The sequence below is a fragment of the Equus przewalskii genome, chromosome 27 (genome assembly GCF_037783145.1).
Source record: "Equus przewalskii isolate Varuska chromosome 27, EquPr2, whole genome shotgun sequence".
Lineage (NCBI taxonomy): Eukaryota > Metazoa > Chordata > Mammalia > Perissodactyla > Equidae > Equus > Equus przewalskii.
In genome coordinates this window covers 8,302,398-8,322,145 of record NC_091857.1, presented here as the reverse complement: position 1 = coordinate 8,322,145, position 19,748 = coordinate 8,302,398, and the positions used below count along the sequence as shown (strand labels likewise).

The 19,748-nt window shown below is 38.5% G+C and overlaps 1 long non-coding RNA gene across 1 annotated transcript in view; it reads right to left on the bottom strand.

Moving 5' to 3' along the window:
• The window catches only part of LOC103555161 (uncharacterized), a 30,537-nt gene extending 11,874 nt beyond the window's left edge, over nt 1-18,663 (bottom strand). Inside the window, exons 1-6 of the long non-coding RNA XR_545933.2 lie at nt 18,516-18,663; nt 18,044-18,162; nt 8,959-9,112; nt 8,055-8,145; nt 7,323-7,634; nt 2,109-2,207 (exon numbers count right to left, since the gene is read on the bottom strand). This is a non-coding gene — a long non-coding RNA (uncharacterized lncRNA). The remainder of the gene's footprint in view (nt 1-2,108; nt 2,208-7,322; nt 7,635-8,054; nt 8,146-8,958; nt 9,113-18,043; nt 18,163-18,515) is intronic.
• Between the last annotated feature and the right edge of the window lie 1,085 nt (nt 18,664-19,748).

Below are 19,748 nucleotides of genomic sequence, written 5' to 3'. Positions count from 1 at the left end.
ACTGCTCTGTGGCTATTTCTAGTCTTTATTTATTTGACTTACTGTGAATATTTGTATATTTTCCTGCAGAATTGTTAATATGCTTGACTATGCTCTCCAAAATCTGTCATGGGGTAATATGTAATACATCGTACATATTCCATGTAACCCTTTTTTAAAAAATTAAAATTTCCTAATTCTAGAATATATCTAGTCTCAAGGGTTTGGACAAGGGTTGTAGATACTAACTCCTTCCAATAACCTTTGATATAGTGTTCCTATAGTATTACTATTATATTTATTTTGTGATTGAGAAAGTGTAGCACAGAGAGATTAAGTGGCTTTCCTAAGTCACACAGCTGGTGATAGTTGGAGTTACGACAAGAATTTAGACAGTTTCTCACCAAGACCTATGATCTCTACCCACTGCTTTGTACTGCTTCTTATATGGATATTGAAACATAACAGAGAAATGATCAAGTTTAGTAGTAGGATAATGGAACAACTACATGTAAGCAATAAGAAAATATTTATAAACAAGCAAAAATACTTTGTTGCATTTTTGACAATTAGTCTAATGCATTGACTAAGAGCTACAGGCACTAGGCAGCAATACTGGAGAGACGAGGAACAGGACAAGGCCGCTTTGTCAGTGGCAGTCCTGGGAAACCCAGGATGTCAAAGAAGAAACAATCATCAGAGGAGCCTCTTAGGAATCTTTGTGTCAGAAGCCTGGAGAAACCCCAAAGCAGTCACTAAACAGCAGGAGCCACAGAAATCAGGAGAACCACAGCTTCGCCAAAGCCCAAGAGACACTTGTGAACCTCTGCTTCCTCTTTCCCTTCACCTGCACGCTCCATTGGGATTGCAAGCATCTTTCCTGCTACTGGAGGCCCTTTCTCTTATCTTCCCCTGACAGGTGAACAGACTTCGGGTAAGGAGGACTTCATTTCCTACGTAAGAATGTCACAATCTGTGAAAGCTAGTGCAGAGGTTACTGGGGAAAAGGGAGAGACAGCGAAATAGCTTGCATGATGCTAACTATCCATCTTGATAACATCTCATTGAAAAAAAGTCTTCCAGTTGTTTTCAATTTTTTATAAATATACTTAAAACAACCAAAGAGAAAGAAGGGTGGAGAGATGGAAAGTGATGTTCTCAACAACAAAGGTGAGGGCAAAGCCCTTTGCAATACGATTGGCTACTAGGAAAGGGGCCAGAAGGGCTGCAAGCAGATGCTGAGGGTAAGCAAGGCGGAAGGTGCAAAAACAGATGCTAATGGCTTTAAGAGAAATGAGTTTTCCAGAGAGTTCTATCACCATGTGTTCTAAAGCTAGAAGGGGTCAAGATGAAATAACTCTACAAGTAAGGAAAGGATAATTGAGTTTGCTAGTCTCTGAGCTAAATGCTGGCCAAGTAGAACGGGTTGCTTGATGCACCATGTAGAGTGGTGTCCAATTAATTCTAGGACTCTCGGTCTCTGACTGTGGAATTAGGAAGGTGAGTTCTTTTAACTAAACAAAGATGGTTATTGATGTGCGTAACAATTCATTTTCAAGCATGTTTTTATTAAGCGATGGTATTAGAAGATAACCCTTCAGGTCCCCCGAGGACAGTGACTTATCCTGGTGGCCCCACGGATCTACAGAAATATAGAGCCATTTGTCCAGAGATCAAAAAGTGATGCTAAAACAAGCTTGCTTACCTTGGAGGTAATGTTGGAGTTAAGTTATACATGGTCTTTGAGTGATTTGCATCAAAGACCAAAAAGTGACTTCAGAAAGATTTAAGCTCTCCTCCCCCTTTATCCGTATAAAATGGCCCTTCTCCAAAGGACTCTGAAGAGTTTCTAACAGCAAGTTATTACAAGGCTGACAAATCAGCTAAATGGCCTTTTTTAATCACTATAAAATGAAGCATACTTGCAGAGATCAGAATGCCAATTATTTTATCTAAAATTTCTTTCAGAGAAATTACATTATAAACTATCAAAACGGAGCCTGGAACTGATTATAGCATGGCAATGCATTCATGCCACTATCGTTAGTAGCCAGGAAATGTTATTGAAAAGTAAAAAGATATACATTGTTTGATATCCAACCACACGTCAGAAATTTTGACAGACAAACCTGGTATGGCTTCAGTGTTTTCAGATAAACTTTGAGGATTCATTTCACATCAGAGACCCCTTGAATTACGTTGCAAGAAGAAATCAAAGACTTCCTCCTCTGGGACAGAAGGCAGAGAGTAGAGGGAAAAAATTACGGAATGAGACTTCTTTTAAAAATAAGTACTTCAGCATGGTTATATAATTTAACTCTTCGACATCCTCAAACTGTAGTAATAGTCCTTTGTTATTTTCTGCTCAGCATGCATTTTTCCCTTTGTCTGGCAATTGCACTCTATTTTTCTTTGCTAAGTAATTCAGGTAAATCTGGCCCAATCTATCCTGCTCTGAGGAATGGGAAGTAGCCGATACACAGTCAGATAGCTTTACAATGAGTAGCTCAAGGACAGGCATGTGACCCTGTCTGAGCCAGGGAGTTAAGCCCAAGACTCTTTCAGAAATCATTGGAAAGAGAAGCTAAATTGATAAGCCGAGAGCTGCCAAGGGCCTCTGTATAGTGAGAGCCTGCCTGAGAAGCAGCCAACACGGAGAATAAAAGAGCTGAGAGATGGATAGAAGTGGTGGCTGGGAAGAGGAGTGGGGAACAGTGGAGAGACTGATGAAGTACTGATGATACTCTTTGGCTCTTCCTAACACTGGCTTTCTCATTTCTGGATTTTTCCATTATATAAAATAAAATAATCCGTTTTGTATTTATTATGACTATTTTAAGCAAAATTATAATTGGGATTCTGTCACTTAAAGTTTAAAGATTCAAATTTATAGAAATGGATACTTGCAGGTGGGGTAAAGTGTAAGCTTTTGGATTGACTGACTCTAAGTGGAATAGGAGAAAGCTGGAACTGCTCTACCCGAGGGAGATCATTGACATTGCCTGTTATGCAATAACAAAGCAACTGGTTAAATTATCTCTTGCTATATTTTAGGAGTCTGGTGATGTCTCCACTGTAGCTGGAATTTTAGGTTAATAAGTATAAAATGTCAGAAGACAGCTAAATCTTTCATCCTATGTCCTTAAGGAAAGATAAAGCATATGGTCAAATGCGGCACATCTGAAAGTAGGAACAAGGAAAAAAGTAGTCTTAGTTTTCTCATTTACTTATTTGCTTCTTTGTTGCTATGAAGCTACAGTAATAAAGACAGGGCAGAATGGTAGATAAATAGATTAGTGGAAGAGAAAAGAAAATCCAGAAATAGACTCTGATTTTCCACAAGTCACATCCGAGCAATTCAATCGGGAATGAAAAGTCTTATCAAGAAATGGTCTGGAAAATGAGATAAGAGCATGAAAAACTATTAACTTTAACCACTATCTCACAATAGTAAAAAAATCATTGCAGAAGATCATAGACGTAAAACATAAAACCAAAACTATAACATTTCTGGAAGTAAACATAGACATATATTCCTGAGAACCTCAGGTAGATAAAGACTTCTGAGAAAGGACTAAAGAAAAAAGCACCAACAAGAAAAGAAAAACATATAATACATTGGACTTTATCTAAATTAAAAACTTCTGCTGGTCAAACGACACTATAAGAGGGGCTGGCCCCCTGGCATGGTGGTTAGGTTGGCGCATTCTACTTCGGCGGCCTGAGTTTGTGGGTTGGGATCCTGGGTGCAGACTCACACCAATTGTCAGCCATGCTGTGGCAGTGACCCACATACAAAATAGAGGAAGACTGGCATGGATGTTAGCTCAGGGCTAATCTTCCTTAGCCAAAAAAAAAAAAAAAGGACACCATAAGAAAATGAAAAGCCTGGAACAATATTTGTAATACATATATCTAACACAGGACTTGAATCCAGAATATCTAAACTCCCACAATTCAAAAAAAAGAACAACAATAAAATTAAAAATGGGTAAAATATTGAAAGACACTTCACAAAACAACAAATTGAAGTAATTAATAAGCATGTGGAAAGATACTCAACACCATCAGTCATCAGGAAAATGCAAATTAAAACCACATCAGTTAGAAACAAATTGAAGGACCCGATAATACCAAATCTTGGCAAGAATGTGCAGCAACTGGAACACTCACACATTGCTGGCGAGAGGGTGAAATAGTAGAACCACTGTGGAAATATGTTTGGCATTTCCTATAAAACTAAACATTCACTTACTAAATCAAAGCATTTACCAAAGACAAAATGAAAATACTTTTATACACAAAAGTTTGCACATGAAGGTTTATAGCAACTTTAATCAATTCTATCCCCAAACTGGAAACAGTTCAAGAGTGTCTCAGCAGGAATATAGAAAAACAATTTGTGATGTAGTCATAGACTGGAATACTATCCATCATCATCACCATCATCATCAACTACTGCTACATGCAATACAATGAACGAATCTCAAACATTATGTTGAGCAAAACAATCCAGACACAAAAGATTACCTACCATATGCTTCCATTTTGATGAAGTTCAGAACAGACTGTTGCTATGATGCATCCCCATCATAGCACTTGGTTTTACCCTAACCCTATCCCTAACAATATCACTTCCATCTCAGGCTCAACTCTATCCAAGGGCTCTCTTCTGCCTTCCCAAATTAAAATCTCCCTCCTGCACCAATTCCACTCACTCTCCCAGCTGTCTTACCCAAGGGGAGATAAAGGAGAAAAGGCAACAGAAACTTTAGTTGATATAATCTGTATGACTAGGAGCTTATAAGACGGGCGGCAGCGAAGAGCCTTCATTCTGCACTGAGTAGACACGGCCTTTTCAGGGGCAGCATTAACACTTACACTTCTACTATTTCTGACCTAGACAAATTGGCAAGAGAGGAAGACTATGAAAGTACTAACCTATGGTGGTAAAATCAGAACAGTGGTTGCCTCTGTCAGGTAGGGATTAGCTGGAAGAGAACTGAAGTCACTTTCTAGCGTGATGGAAATGTTCCTGACCTTGACTGGGATATTAGATACGCGGGTGTTTACATTTTCAAAACTCATTGAATTACATCCCTAAGATCTTTGTGTTTTCTTATATCTAAGTTTTCCTTCAGTGAAAAATGAAAATTGATGTGCTTAACAATATTTCTTTAAGTGTGGAAAAACCGAAAAGACCTTAAGGCCATGGGTTACTGTTTGTGGCTAGTAATCTGTGATGCCTGCAAATCAAGTAGTCGAGTTTGATAGGATTGGAAAAGCTGAATTCTCTGTGAAAAATACAGTTAGTCCTGGCGGGAAGCAGGATATAAGATTGAAACCAAGGAAACCAGAGCTTGAATCCTCAGGCCCATTCCTCTATTTCCTTCTTGCCTGAGAAGACGGTGAACACCACATTCACATTTCTGGTGGAAATGGCATTTCAACCTAAACTTTATACTCAGAAAACTGGTTCATAAAGTGAGCAGGGAGAAAAACATTTTCAAACGTGGAAGAACTCCAACAAATCTTAGCCTTTTCTTAGGAAGCTCTTTGGGGATGTGCTCCAAGCAAACAAGGAAGCAGATGAAGAGATAAGGCATTGCTTTTAGGAACAGGGAAGCTCACAGAGGATCAAGAAGGGATATAGGGGAACTCTCAGAATGGCCAACGTGTGCCAGGTACAAAAGACCTTCAGCCCCAACTGAGCAGGATGGTGGAGTGTGGCAGAGAATTCTTCAAAAGTAAAATAAGTGTGTGTGTGTGTGTGTGTGTGTGTGTGTGTGTTGGGGGTCAGGTCACAAGACATGAGCAAAGAGCACATTATTTAATACGGGCAACTGTGCAGGTTGGAGATCACCACAGACTCCCCAAGAAAACCTCTAATATGCTCCTCAAGAGAGCCAACCTGTGAACTTCTGCCACACAGAAGATGCCAGTAGCTGAATTACAAAAGCACCGATGACATAAGGTCTTTGCCACCCTTGCCCTAAGCTCTTCACTCCTTTCATCTCCTACCCCTGTGGAGGGGCCAGGAAGTATGGAGGGTGGGGAGAGAGCTGGAGGAAGAGGGAAAGGACAGACCCTATAATCACTTCCCCATTGCAAGTCTCCGAGCCAACCCCAGGACAGCCTGAACTTGAGGATGGAGGGAAATCGAATTAGAGATGACATTGAAGGTTTAAGTTGGAGCGGTCTGGACATAATACCTAAAAGTAGTCACAATTAACTTTTGCTTATACGTGAAAGGGACCAGAAAGTGATGGAGGATCTGACAGAGCAGGTGGAAACACAGTGATGGGAGAAAAATTACCTTTTTTCCCCTGTTTTTACCCCACTGAGTTCAGATTGTTCGATAATCTGGTTACAGCATCTGCTACCTGCCTGTTAAGATTGTCGAGGTTTGGCTATCTATTTTTCTGATACCACCACCCATCTTCCATTCCCAATCAGCAAATGGACATATACCAGAGTATTTGATTTGGTGTATTCACTGCTTACATCATTGTGACTATGTAAATATTGTTTAACTGTGGATCCACATGTAGCACTACGATCACCTTTCTTCATGTTATAAAGCTTTGCATTTTCCCTAAGTTACACCTTAGCTTAGCTTTTTAAGACTCAATTGAGAAAGCAAGAACTATGTTTTTAGCACAATAAAGATCCTTACAGTGGGGCTGGCCCCGTGGCCAAGTGGTTAAGTTCGCGCGCTCCGCTGCAGGCGGCCCAGTGTTTCGTCGGTTCGAATCCAGGGCGCGGACATGGCACTGCTCGTCAGACCACGCTGAGGCAGCGTCCCACATGCCACAACTAGAGGAACCCACAATGAAGAATACACAACTATGTACCGGGGGACTTTGGGGAGAAAAAGGAAAAAATAAAATCTTTAAAAAAAAAAAAAAAAAGATCCTTACAGTAATCTTTGGAAATATGTGTGTATTTGCTAAAATACTAGATATGCCATTAAATTATGTTTCTTTGTATTGTTTGTTTGACTGTTTGTTTTGAATTAAAATGTTGTATATTCTGATGATGCAGTGGTTCAGGCCTAGCAATTTGATTGTTCTTTGCTTAAGCTTAACTTCTGGGCATTGTGTTGGTTTATTGAGTGAAATAGAGTGAGTCTTCTTACATAGACTACCCCTGCTTAACCAGTTATGCATCTACCTATTTTCTGTGACCAGAAAAACAGATAGAGGGAAGACGATAGAAAGATAGATAGACAGATAAATAGATGTATTTGTTGTTGTTAGAGCCCGTCAGTCGTTTCCCACTCCCAGCAACCCTGTGTACAACAGAGCGGAACCCTGCCCGGTCTTTCTGCGCCATCCTCTCACCTTCCCGCACTGTATCAGACAATGTTCTGCTGCTATTCACAGAGTTTCCATATGGCCAATTTTTTTAGAAGTGGGTGGCCAGGTCCTTCTTCCCAGTCTGTCTTAGTCAGGAAGCTTCGCTGAAACGTGTCCACCATGGGTGACTCTGCTGGTATTTGAAATCCCTGTGGCACAGCTTTCAGCATCACAGCAACACGCAGCCGCCACAGTATGACAACCGACAGATGGGTGGTGTGGTTCCCTGACCAGGAAACGAACCTGGGCTGTGGCGGTGAGAGCGCCAAATCTTAACCACTAGACCACCAGCACTGACTGGATAGATAGATATAGATAGACAAATAAATATTTATATATAGTGATAAACAATATCAGTATAAAAATATTTCTTATATATGTAATATGACTCATGTAAAATTGAGACAAGTTACTTCATAAGGTTGTTGTGAGGATTTACTGAAATAATTTATAAAGAAAATAGTGCCTGTCAAATAGTGCTCAATAAATTTATGTTTAGGATAAAATATACAAAATTATTCACTCATCCCACAGCATAGTAAGAAATATGGACATATTCCAATTATTTAAAAAGTAGGGAGTACAATATTGAAGTTTAAAAGACCTAGTTTTTAGTCCTGGCTTCTGTATCCAGCTAACTTTGTGACTTTTGCCAAAACGTTCCACCTCTCTGGGCCACAATTTCCTCATCTTTAAAATTAATGGTCTGATACGTACCTCCTCTTTAAAGTCTACTTCAGCCTTGACTTCCATGATTTTCTTACTTTAACAGCTTTCCAACCAGAGAAGATTTGTAAAACTGAGAAAACTAAAGGGGAAATTTAGAGGTGAGTAGTAAGTTAAGAAAATGCATTTTTCCACAGCCAGTCGTGTATGACACTCGGACAGAAAGAGTTCAGCCATAGTTTGAAGCTGTTATGTTTAACAAGAATTTACTGAACACTCACTCTGAGCAGGTCTCTTTATGAAGCCCTGGGCTCGGGGCTGGCACACAAAGAGATTTCTGCAAATTTGGGGACCATATCACAGAGAAGATTCTGTCTTTATTGATAACATATCTTTAAGACTATAGCTATGGCACCTTACCTATATAGCTAGAGCACTTTCTTTGCATAGCTCTAGCACATGGGACTTCGACAGCTAAAGGACCTCAGTGCTAACTTCTAGAACGTGTAGTTTCTCCCTTGTGACGTTTGGATCCAAGTCCATCTGTCAATGGCCGACTCTGCAGAAACTGAAAAACTGCTTTTGGAACGCTGTCAGCTCCTGCTTCTGGGCTGATTTCTAGCAGCTGTTGTCCCCTTGTGACTTCACCTTTCCAGCTCCCGTCCTTTGCACTAACAAAAGGAGTCTCTCAGCCATTTAATGCACTTGTGGAAAGCTCCATAGCCCAGTAGATGGGAGCGCATCTGGATTAGGATTGCCTTGTCCCCCTGACATAGAAAAAGGAAGCACCTCTTTACAGCTGGCCACTCCCCTTCCAAGCTGCTTGCAAAGGACCTGGCAATTTGATAGATTTACAACAATGACGCTCTGATAATAGAACCAGGGGTTACATTGAGGCATTAGGACAGATGTAGGCTGTCACCTACTGACTTCACAACCACCACAACAATCTTACCTGGGATAAAGAAAGTGTTCAAGTTAAGAGTCTGAAACATTCAGGAGTAAACCACATTCGCTCTCTTTGGAATTACACTATGCCTGCGATCAGGATTCCGATTAGGACTGACTTCAAATTCCCATTTTCAGGAAGGTCTCATTAACATCACCAACTGTGGGCAAAAAAGGTAAAATAACACGTTGATTTCATGTGGCAAATAATTTCATCTGGTGAATGCTGTGTTCTCTCACAGCTTCACAATAAGTACAAAGCTAAATAAAAATGGAAATTATCTTGCAAGCTTTCCTACAACTTAAAAAAAAATGAAAGAAAGATACCTTGGGACTTATTTTCGAAATACAGATTCTTGAAGTTCTTTATTCTTTTATCAGCTCTGTTGCCCAGGGGGAAATGTGTACAACAGGCATCATATGTCTTTAATAATGAAGCAACCCATGATCGCTCAAATCTTTCTAGCAGCTAAGAAACCCAATTGTGTGTAGAAAATGCCAGAGAGTTTGTTTTCCCAGAGAGATAAATTCAGCAACATTCAAGGGTTAGGCTCAGTTCAGTCAAAGGCAGAAAGGCAAAACTGAGGAAAACGTTTTAAAGGATAATCTGTATAGACTTGATTCTGAGGGAAGTTTCTCATGAAGCAAACATCTTCCTTATACCAGACAAGTCTAGAATCCTTCCTTTACTTTTTTGTTTTTTTCTTTTTTGTTTAGAGTGGCTCAAACTTTATAGGACTCAAAACAAAGTTTCATTCTTCTTGAAAAGAGAAAAGATATTTATTTTTGAAGCTTCTAATAATATTTCTCCAAGTGAAACGTTTTCTCTATGATCCAATTTACATATCTGCATTTCAGATTGAAAACTGCAAAACTGGAGTTAGCAAATTAGATATTAAAGAGCTTCTGAAGACACTTTGTTACACCAGACAGCACGTTATATGCCTTCCCTGGTGGAAGGACAAGGACTAAAGGTTGCTATTCTACAAAGTGCATATATTAAAGATAACTGAGAAGATAATGTATTTAAAGCATCAAGGAAACAATTTAGGCCTCATTTTTATATGTTTCAAATTGATGTCATATTAAATACTATCCATTGATACTTAAGATGAACTCAACCAAAAGGCGTCAATTCAAGTTACTGTAGATTTAAAGAATATTTAGTCAATAATTCATTTTTCTTTCAAAAACATCCATTAGCAGAAATGTGTGTACATTTAGTGAAAGAAAAGGAGCATGTTTACTTCAAAATTTTTGTATGGCAGACCTGGGCACTATGAAAAAGATTGTCCTGATAACAGATTAGCTCTGTTCTTAGCTAAGAATAATTAAGAAATACCATCAAAAATTGATGTGCACTTGGTAAATTGAAGGATCATAAGGCATCTTGACTAATGTGCTTTCTAGCTTGAGACTCATCGCAGGTCTAACATTTACAGGTCACTTGGCAACAAACCTACTTCAGGGCAAAGTCCAAGTTAATTTAATGCAAATACTGCTCAAGACAATCTCTTTAACTTTAAGAGATTCAACAGCAAAATTCCTTTCGCAAACAAGTGATTTCTTTATTTTGTAATTAACAAATGGTAAGATAGTTTTTCCTGACTCTATCTATCTGTCTTGAAGTATCTGGACACCCCAAATGAAATAAGTCAGTGTCCTTGTTCCAGAACTTGGTATGTTAGACAAATCCCTTACTGAAAACTCTTGACTCCTTTTCTATACACAGTTCTAAACAGCATGCCTATTTGACTTTCTAATCTAGAACAGGTTAAAAGCAGAAAATTAGAAGGGGCCATGACCATATTGGCAGGCCATCAAAGAGTGGCAAGAAATGACATCTGACACCCTGACAGAGAGGGGCAAGTCAGAGGAACCGTAAAATTCACAAAATAATTATAAAAAGCAAATACAACGAACTGACCCAAGAATTGAAAAGGCATGGGCCCTCGAGGTAGATGTCTCCTCAAATAATTTCTTTACTATTACACTGTACCATTGATATGCACAATGATGACCCTCAGTCATCAAGAAAACATTAAATTATGCACCCTGCTCCAATAAAGCAGGAAGTAACACATCACACAAATGGTCCCATGAAAATTCTTAGCTTATTAAAAAAAGAAGAAAAAGGAGAGAGCGTGAGTAGTCTGGGCGGAGCCTTTATGGAATATCTCCTTCTCAATGATGGCAGACCTCTGAGGCCAGACTGCATTCAAGTCAGAATTTGATGCTTAATATGACTGCTAGATGCCGTCTGATAGCTCAGGGAATAGAAGGTAAAACAAATAATTTACGTGTAACCTTAAAAGTAACCTACTGCTGCATTGTTTTCATGATTATAACACTTAATGTCTCCCAAATATTTCTTCGAGTGGATATTTTAAAATTTATTTTCCACTCCTCTTTGGTCGATCATTTACCTTGTTTATAATGACATCATAGTTAAAGCTGGATGTCTCAAGATGTTTTTTAATGTAAGTATCAGAAAAAAAGAGTGTAAATAACTGAAATTGATGAACATGTGTTTGTTTAGATAGCTGATATCCAGAGGCAGGACAAACTCCAGTTCTCTTCGAGCCTGCTTTCATTTGTCTGCAATTCCTCAGCTGTGCTCTTCCAAGGGCCTTGACTTAGTCCCAGAGCCAGCTTCCCTTCTGGTTGCAAAATGCCTCCAGCAGTGCCAGGCCTCACACATCCACAAGTCAAGATGTGTGGTAGGGCAGAGGTCGTTTTTTTCTTGATTTTGCTCTCATAATGACTCAGAAGACTGCTTTTCTGTCACCCCCAGGAAAACTCCCTCCAATTTCACCTCAGGAATTATGTTAATCCTGGTCCCTGAGCCCTGTGGCCAACAGAAGGCCATTCACTGATTGATTTAAGTCTAGGTCATTGAACTAATCACTGTGGGATTTCCCTGAGACAGTCAAGCCCAACCTTGGAAGTTGGGGTGGATCACCTTGACCGCAGAGGAGTCAACATCCATATGCAAATTGGGTTCTTATGAGAATGAGAGGAAATGGAATGCTAGATGGTAACAAACATTGACTGCTACATTAAAATGGATGTTGTATGTACATACAGAACTTTCTCTTTCCTTCTTTAGTATAGTTTATCAAGCATAACAAAAATATTTTCATTTAATAATGTAAACTTTTTTAGTCACAATGACTGAACCCAATTTGAATTATTTAAGCAAATGAGGACGTATTTTGAAGTAGGTAAGGTACATTTATTGTCTTGTTTTTTTCCAGGCCAATACCCTTCCCCTTTCCTGGGGAAAGTGTTTTGAAGGGAGTAGGCTTGTCTTGTTTACATGTTGTACTTTCAGGACAACGGTGACCAGGTGAAGGACGAGCATCTGATCCAAGATCAGCCTATCACAGTTTTTATCCCTTTATCCCTGACTAGACTGTAATTCATCCAGGGGATAGACACATGGTCCAAGCCAGATTAGGCTACTTTCCAAAGAGTGTTATAACTAGGAATTGTGGGAGTCGGGGAGGGTGGTTGAAAGCTGATTTCCTTTCATCATGAAAAACCCAGGGCTGCTGGCGACCACAGTTCTGGCATTGTGGAGACAGCAGGTTTCAGAGAAACCAGGACACAAAGAATTGCCGAAAGAAAAGATGGAAGAAAGCAGTCCTGAAGACATTGACAAAGATTCTCTCCTTGATCAAACTCTACTTAGGCGTCACTGAACTTTTTCAACTTGACCTCCACCTTTGGACTTCCATGTTCGTCTCTGCAATGTCCAGTCTTAGCAGGAATTCTGCAAAATTCGTGTAGCTAGAATCCCCCACCCTCTATATCTGATCGCCTTTGATATGTCATTGGGTTCCTCATTCTTCACCATCTCCCAGGTGATGTCTGAGTACCCTGGCTGCCTTTAGCAAGACTCCTGTTAGGTCACTTTAGCCAGAATCCCCCCTTATCCTTGATGTTTCCTCTTAGTAATTTTCCATACACTGACTCCCATCCTGAGCCTTGGCTATAAATTCTCACTTGGCCATGCTATTAGAGTTGAGCCCAATCTCTCTCTCCCACTGCAAGACCCTGTTGCAGTGGTCCCTATTTCAATCACAATGGCATCCCTTGAATAAATTCTTCCTTACCATCTTTAACGAGAGTCATTGAATAATTTTTTTCTTTAACCAAGATCCAAGCGCCAAATTCTAGTTGTGTCCAGCAACACTCTGGCCCCTCCCATTTCTTGGGGTAAGCAGTTTCCAGAAAGTTTGCTCCCAGTTACTTCTATAGATATCTGCTTATATTCAATTTGCTTTGCCAAAATGTTCTGCTGATTTATAACATATTTCATCATAAATCAGCATGTATTTTTTATTTAAAAGATCACATAATGAATACTTCTGAAATGCATATCGTGTCACAGGAAAGTAGCGGAAGCAGAGAAAATCTGTCATAGTGAAAGGAATAGAGTTTTCAGGGTCAAGCAAACCTGAATTCAAAACTCTGCTCCTCCTGCTTACTAACCATATAATTTTGGGACAGTTACCTGAGCTCAGTCACTTCAGTTACAAAAACGGCCGTATTAATGCCTAGCTAGCATCCAATTAAAAACCCAGCCTTTAATAAAGATCTTTTTTCCTTTTTCCAGGAAGGAAAAGATCTATTCCTAATTTAACCACAAATAGCATGGGCTAGGGTACTCACATTGCTCACATCTCTGTGCATCATTATCTTACGTTTTAACTAGCAAATTTAAAAATCTCCTTAAAATCTAATTTTTGATAATTGGTTTAATATCTTCAGATGTATAAATATTGTTATAACCTAACCAAGTTAAATGTGCAATAATTTATATTTATGCAAAAAGAAAAGTTCTTTTTGGGAAAATTATTACTTAGAGAATAAATAAGTAATACTTGTCTCCATGGAATTTCTAACTTCTTGATACTGGTCAATTGTTCCCTGACCCATTCACGAGGCTGACATTATTTCTCTGGTATCATTAAGCCAAATCCAAAATTGCACGAGGCTTTGGTATTTCTGAGAAAGCTGTCTCCAATCTTTACATTCCCTTTGGTAACACCTTGTTGCAAGAAATTTGTGTCTTTGGGGATTTAAGGGTACACTTAGAAAAACGGAAAATCTACCTGTGTGAAATCACTGGCTTTGTGAGGTTCCCAATTATATACTCAAAACATAGACAATTGTGTAAATTTCATGTGTTAATGAATTTTTATAGTAAAATCATGAATCTGTATAGATTTATCAGCATTCTATATTGACAGCTATTTCTTTGTAGATTTTTCCAACTTAATTTGCAAGCTAGAGAGGAAATATTCATTAGTATATATTCTTGAAGTTTGAATTATTTTTAAGGATTTAATGAATCATTTCAGCAAGTTCACTTTAATTCAAAGAGAATACTTTATTGCTTAGCCTTAAATTTTAAATTTATATGTGTGCTCACTTCAGGAAAGCACCTTAATTATTTAAATCTTTCCTTAATATATGCAGATATGAAACAATAGTTTTTTGAAGCCTGAAATATTTTTACATCAGAAGAGACCAGAAAAAAGTAGGTAAGCGTTAGAAACACCGCTGTTTCTCATTTCCGTACATGCATTTGTCAGCTAAAGGTTACTTTTCAGGTCAAGAAAACTTGTACGCTAATCCCTTCTGATGAGAGAATCAAGGAACCATGTTGGGACTTTGGTTTTCTTAAGTAAAAGAATATTGTAATACTCAGAGTGGCAGAGACACGTGTCAATATGATGTTACATTGAATTTAAAGTTCCTTTCTTGTCTTTATATTCTGGTTAGGTATAAACATGTAGAACTCACAAATATATACACACATACAATCTAATGCTTATCCTTCTTTTTTCATTTATCGAAAAGTTTGCTAAAAAGGGGAGCAAAGTTTTAAGTCCTAAATCCCCTTGTAATGCTTGCACTGCAACACAGAATCTGGAAAACCTCTAGACACTTTTATTGTACAGGTAAAAGGATCAGATATTGCATAAAGCTAGAGATCCATGGGGGAGAAACTTGAAGAGTAAAAGCTATTAGAGGAAATTGCAGGGGGGCAGAGTGTCATGTTTGTTTTCCAGGAAATAAGCAATTTGGTTCCTTTTTCATTTAATCCATATTCATCCCTAGAAAGGAACACAAACACCTATACACATGGACATGCACACACACAGAGCTCACAGTCATTAGAGAAACAGCCATTGGCAATTTGCTGTTTTTTTCAGACAGTGGACAGAGGTACTGAAAGCAGAAAATACTTTATTTTCTTCTGTAGATGTATTCTTGAATATGAGCAATCGACTGAGATTAAAGATCATGGATATCCTCATCGTGTATCTCAAATAGGTAAATGGAGGTGGTAGACTATGGCATAAATTCGGGATTAGAGTTTTGTTTTGTTGGTATCATGGGAGACTTGCAAAGGAGTTGAGGATATAAGTATGTTATTAAGTATTTCTGTTGTTGAAGGCAAAAGCAAGTGATAGTCACTGAGAAATTATTGGCATCAGGAGTATAGGAAGAGAGAGGATGAAAGAATGAGAGATTTCGGTCATCCAACGGCATGTTGGATTTCAAATTTCAGAGGAGGAGCAGCATTTCCTCATGTCAGATCTTGAGGTATAGAGGAAGTAATGACTAAGGTATCAATGCTTCAAAAATTTTGAGAATAAGGGATGATTGTAGAATGACAGCTATGAGGAGGGGTAGAGTGTGGCATGAAACTCAAAGAAAGAAGGGATTTTGTCCAGGGTGGAAGAATAAATGTTGGGAAATTGCAATGCTCTATATCATGATGAAAAAGATTTGGTCCCTGTTTAGCAGTCATGAACGGCATTCTGTAAAACATAATGGGTCCGCATTCTTTTGACTGAGAGCAGTGTCAGGTGAGGCCACTTGCCTGTTATTTGCTAGCCTCCTACATACCGGCTTGACATTGATACATTACCTTTTAATGAACAGATTCATTGAATAGTCAAGGTGGCAGAGCTAAGTAAACACACCAAACATTTTATTACTCATTAGAGGTATTTGGTCATTTGTAAGGTTGGCATATTGCTGACTGTGTTTTCACTTCCATTTTCTTCAGCTAAGTCAGAATGCTCAGTTGTTTCTCCCTTATAATGTCTCTTACGTTTATGCATTGCTCTCCATTCCCTTCTTCTCAACAGTTTAGAGTTAGAAATCTGCAACTATTTTTGCCAACTCCCCTCTCTCTTCCCTTTCAATCATTTTAATGCATCAATCTGATTAATCTTTGCAAAAGAATGATGTCATTATCTAATTCCATTGCTCAAGAGTGTACACAATATTGATTCTCCACTGGGTATGCTATTTAGTTCTATTAAGTCCTTCATAAATCGATGTCTTCAGCCTTGTTCCCCACCATGCCCAACCCAGCACTGTGTATTCTACTCCGGCTGATGCTCTCTCTGTCCTCCGATGTATAATGTTCATGCTCACATTTGTGTCCTTACTAATGATATTTCGTTTGCTTCAACTGAGCTTGATTTCCCATTGATGAGTCCAAATTCTGCCCTGCTTTGTGGCCAAATTATAATTGTTTCCACAAAAATTTATCATTTTGAATATTCCAGCCTACCATGACTTCTCCCTTCTCTCAATTTTATACATGTAACCATTCTCTTGTTTTTTCTCTCCAAATAGATTTTAAGCTATTTGAGGGAAAGTGTCACATTATATACTTCTTGTCCACTGCCATAGTGCACAGGAACACGATGTTGGTGAACTATGGTTAAGTACACATGGCTGTCATTGTGCTCTCAGTCTGCCATCAGAAACACAGTATATTTCTTCAGTGATTGCCTTGGGGTTTTTTTAAAGAATTTCATCAAATGCTGGCTACTTCGTGTGATATTTTTCATGTTGCTCAGTTCTTTTCTGTATCAGAATTTGCCAAAAGTACTGCCCAAAGTACTGCTAAAATCAGCTCGTAATAAAGTCATCACTAAAATTGTCAAGGCCATTGCACAAATGGACTTTGATTATAGGTGGATGTTAACTTTCAAAGAGCAAGCTTTGACTATTCAATTCTTAAGTCTCCATTAAAAAAACACTCCAGTGACTTCAGTCTTAAGCCCCAGGAGAGTCAATTCAATTTGTGCTTCATAACCTGGGAAGGCCAGATGCTAGTCTACTCAGTTCTGTAGCAGAAAGATATTCAGAAGTATCTGAAGGTCAATCATGAGGAAAAACTCAAGCTCAATAAAAGAAATAGAAAAGTGAATAATTTAAAGTGATGCATAACACACCATTTCGTTGCAGTTAATTCTATTTTCCACCTCTTTACTGTAAGACAGTCCAAACATAAGAAATTCTAATTCTTTTGATACCCTGGAAAACATTTTTATGAAGAATTAAGTGTGAAAGTGACTCAGGTTCAAAAGTAATGAAATTATTCCTATGCTTTAACTTTGTATTGTAGAAAATCCAGACAGACTAAATTTCTCCAGTCAGGAGAAGGAAAGTCAGACAACAACATATTTTAGAGTAGATGACACCCTGTGTAAACGTCACGTGGCTTTCGTCCTGGTTGTTGCTATTGTTTTCTTCCATTGTCTTCAGGAAGTTAAAGTCATCTGAGTAAACGCTTATTTCCCTCACCTACAAAATGAAATCGCTAAGTCTGATCAGCCTTCCTGGTTTGAGCCAGTGCATAACGAAAATTAGATTATCATCTCAGTTTATGGGAGCCAGTGAACTGCATTGTGCAAGCCTTTTGTAGGCAAAATATCAAGCGGACAAATAATAAATTTAGGTGAAAATACTCTCTTCTATGGGAAAAACTATTTGTTCACACAAAAATTTATTGAGCATATTCTCTGTGTCACTGTGCTATCCACTGCATTGTGAGTTGAAAAAAGAAAAGAAAGCCACAGCATACAAGGAATTGAGCTGCAGGGTTTTATGCTAAAATGGTTAAAGAGACAAAACACACATATGTGAAATGTTCATAGCAAAAAAAATAAGTCACTGGGAAGTATTAAATGCTATGAGTTCAGGGGAAGGGGAAATCAGTGGGTCAAGAAATAAAATTCATTTCAGCTGTTGGATTGAAAATCAATACATACCCACATGCTAGATGCTTTTCTCACATTACTTCCTTCTAGGAAATTTAAAGTGTGTTCTGAGCAGGAAGACTTTTGCCACAAAAGGAGGGATGGAAATCAGAAGTCTGAAGACGGGACAGCTGAAGCACAAACAAGATAACAGGAGCAAAGAGAAGTTTAGAAATCCGGGGGATATGAAATCAGTCTGGGCGTGAACACAGAAATTCAGATACTCTCAGCCCCTCCAGTGCAGCCCAATTATTCTCCTCCTGAGGCTCCTTCACCAGCTATCAGGGTTGCTGTTTAAAGACAACCTTTTCAAGAGCATTGTAGACTACCCTTTCCTTGTGGCTTGATTTAGCACAGAACTAGCAACTACAGCATCAAAAGCACTTCCTAACCAAAGTTTTGACTAATTGTGAACTGCTGGCTTCCCAGTGGCGAACTCAGGAGAGCTTCAGAGCCTGCACTTAGATAAATATATCACACGTACCTATTCACACATAGACGGATTTGGTAGCCATATCTTGTTTATGCCAAGAGTCCCTTGGTCAGCTGCCTCAGCATGGGCATCTGTTCTTCTGCTGCCCTCCCAGTGTGCTATGGACAAGCTTCTTCACTCACAGGCCCAAGATCATATTCTGGGAACAGAGTAGTTAAATCCAAAAAATTACTGTTACAACAACTTCAGCAATAATATGGAGTCCTCAAGTTGATTGTGACTTTATTTCCACCTTTTCTGGAGTATATCAAGGTTCCAGTTCTTGATCCTTAATATGTAATTCTGATATAAGGTAAGTAAATTTCTTTGATCAATCTCCAGTTTAGGAGGCAATTCTAAACATAAAAGAATTAGTTTATCTTTATGCTCATTAGCTTAAAGCTTAACCCAGGTTAGGTTTCCTCTTTTCATCAAATGTTTTCTTTTTCCAGGTGGTTCCAAAGGAAGAATTGTGGATTAGTTTTTAGAATTGATGTATATACATCCATGGCAAACTCAACATGAACAAATATGACTCATCCCCAGGTCATGGTTTGTCAAGCATCACGCCCAAATGGAAATAATTATGTGGAAGGAAAGATACTTGTAACTTGTTTCTTCCGGCTTGTTCACTGAAAGACAAAGCTATCGGATTTTATTTCTTAAAAAAAGTTAAAAAAGACAAAATCTCCCTTTCATGTAATAATAAATTTTTTATTTTTTTAAGCTCTGGGAAAACCTATTTGATAGAAGATAAAGAAAAATGAAGTTACACTGAATAATATCAGAAAAGAGTCCCATAGAAAAAGCTTCCTAAGAAAAAAGCAGAAGATCCAACAGTCTGACATAATTCTCCCTGAAAAAGAGATAAACACATGCAGGGCTTGAAGAGGCAGCCTAGAGTTGTATGAATATAATTATGCATTTGAACTTGAAGATAAAGTATTTGACATTGGTGAATTTTCACTGAACACCTGTAAAGACAAATTCTTCTTTTTTTTGCCAACAAAGAATTGCTTGCCATCCTTAATAAACTTGATCTTTGCTATCACCTGTCCTATAGTCACTATATATTCTCAATTCTTTCAACTTGGTTCTACTCTTCCCACTCAGACATGCTTTTTAACCAGTTTTCCTAGCACTAAAAGATCACTTTCTTGCTTCACTTCCTGCTCTATCACTATACCCCTAGAAAGACTATCAATCCTTTTCTCTAATCCAACTTTTAAGTAGCTAAGAACTGAA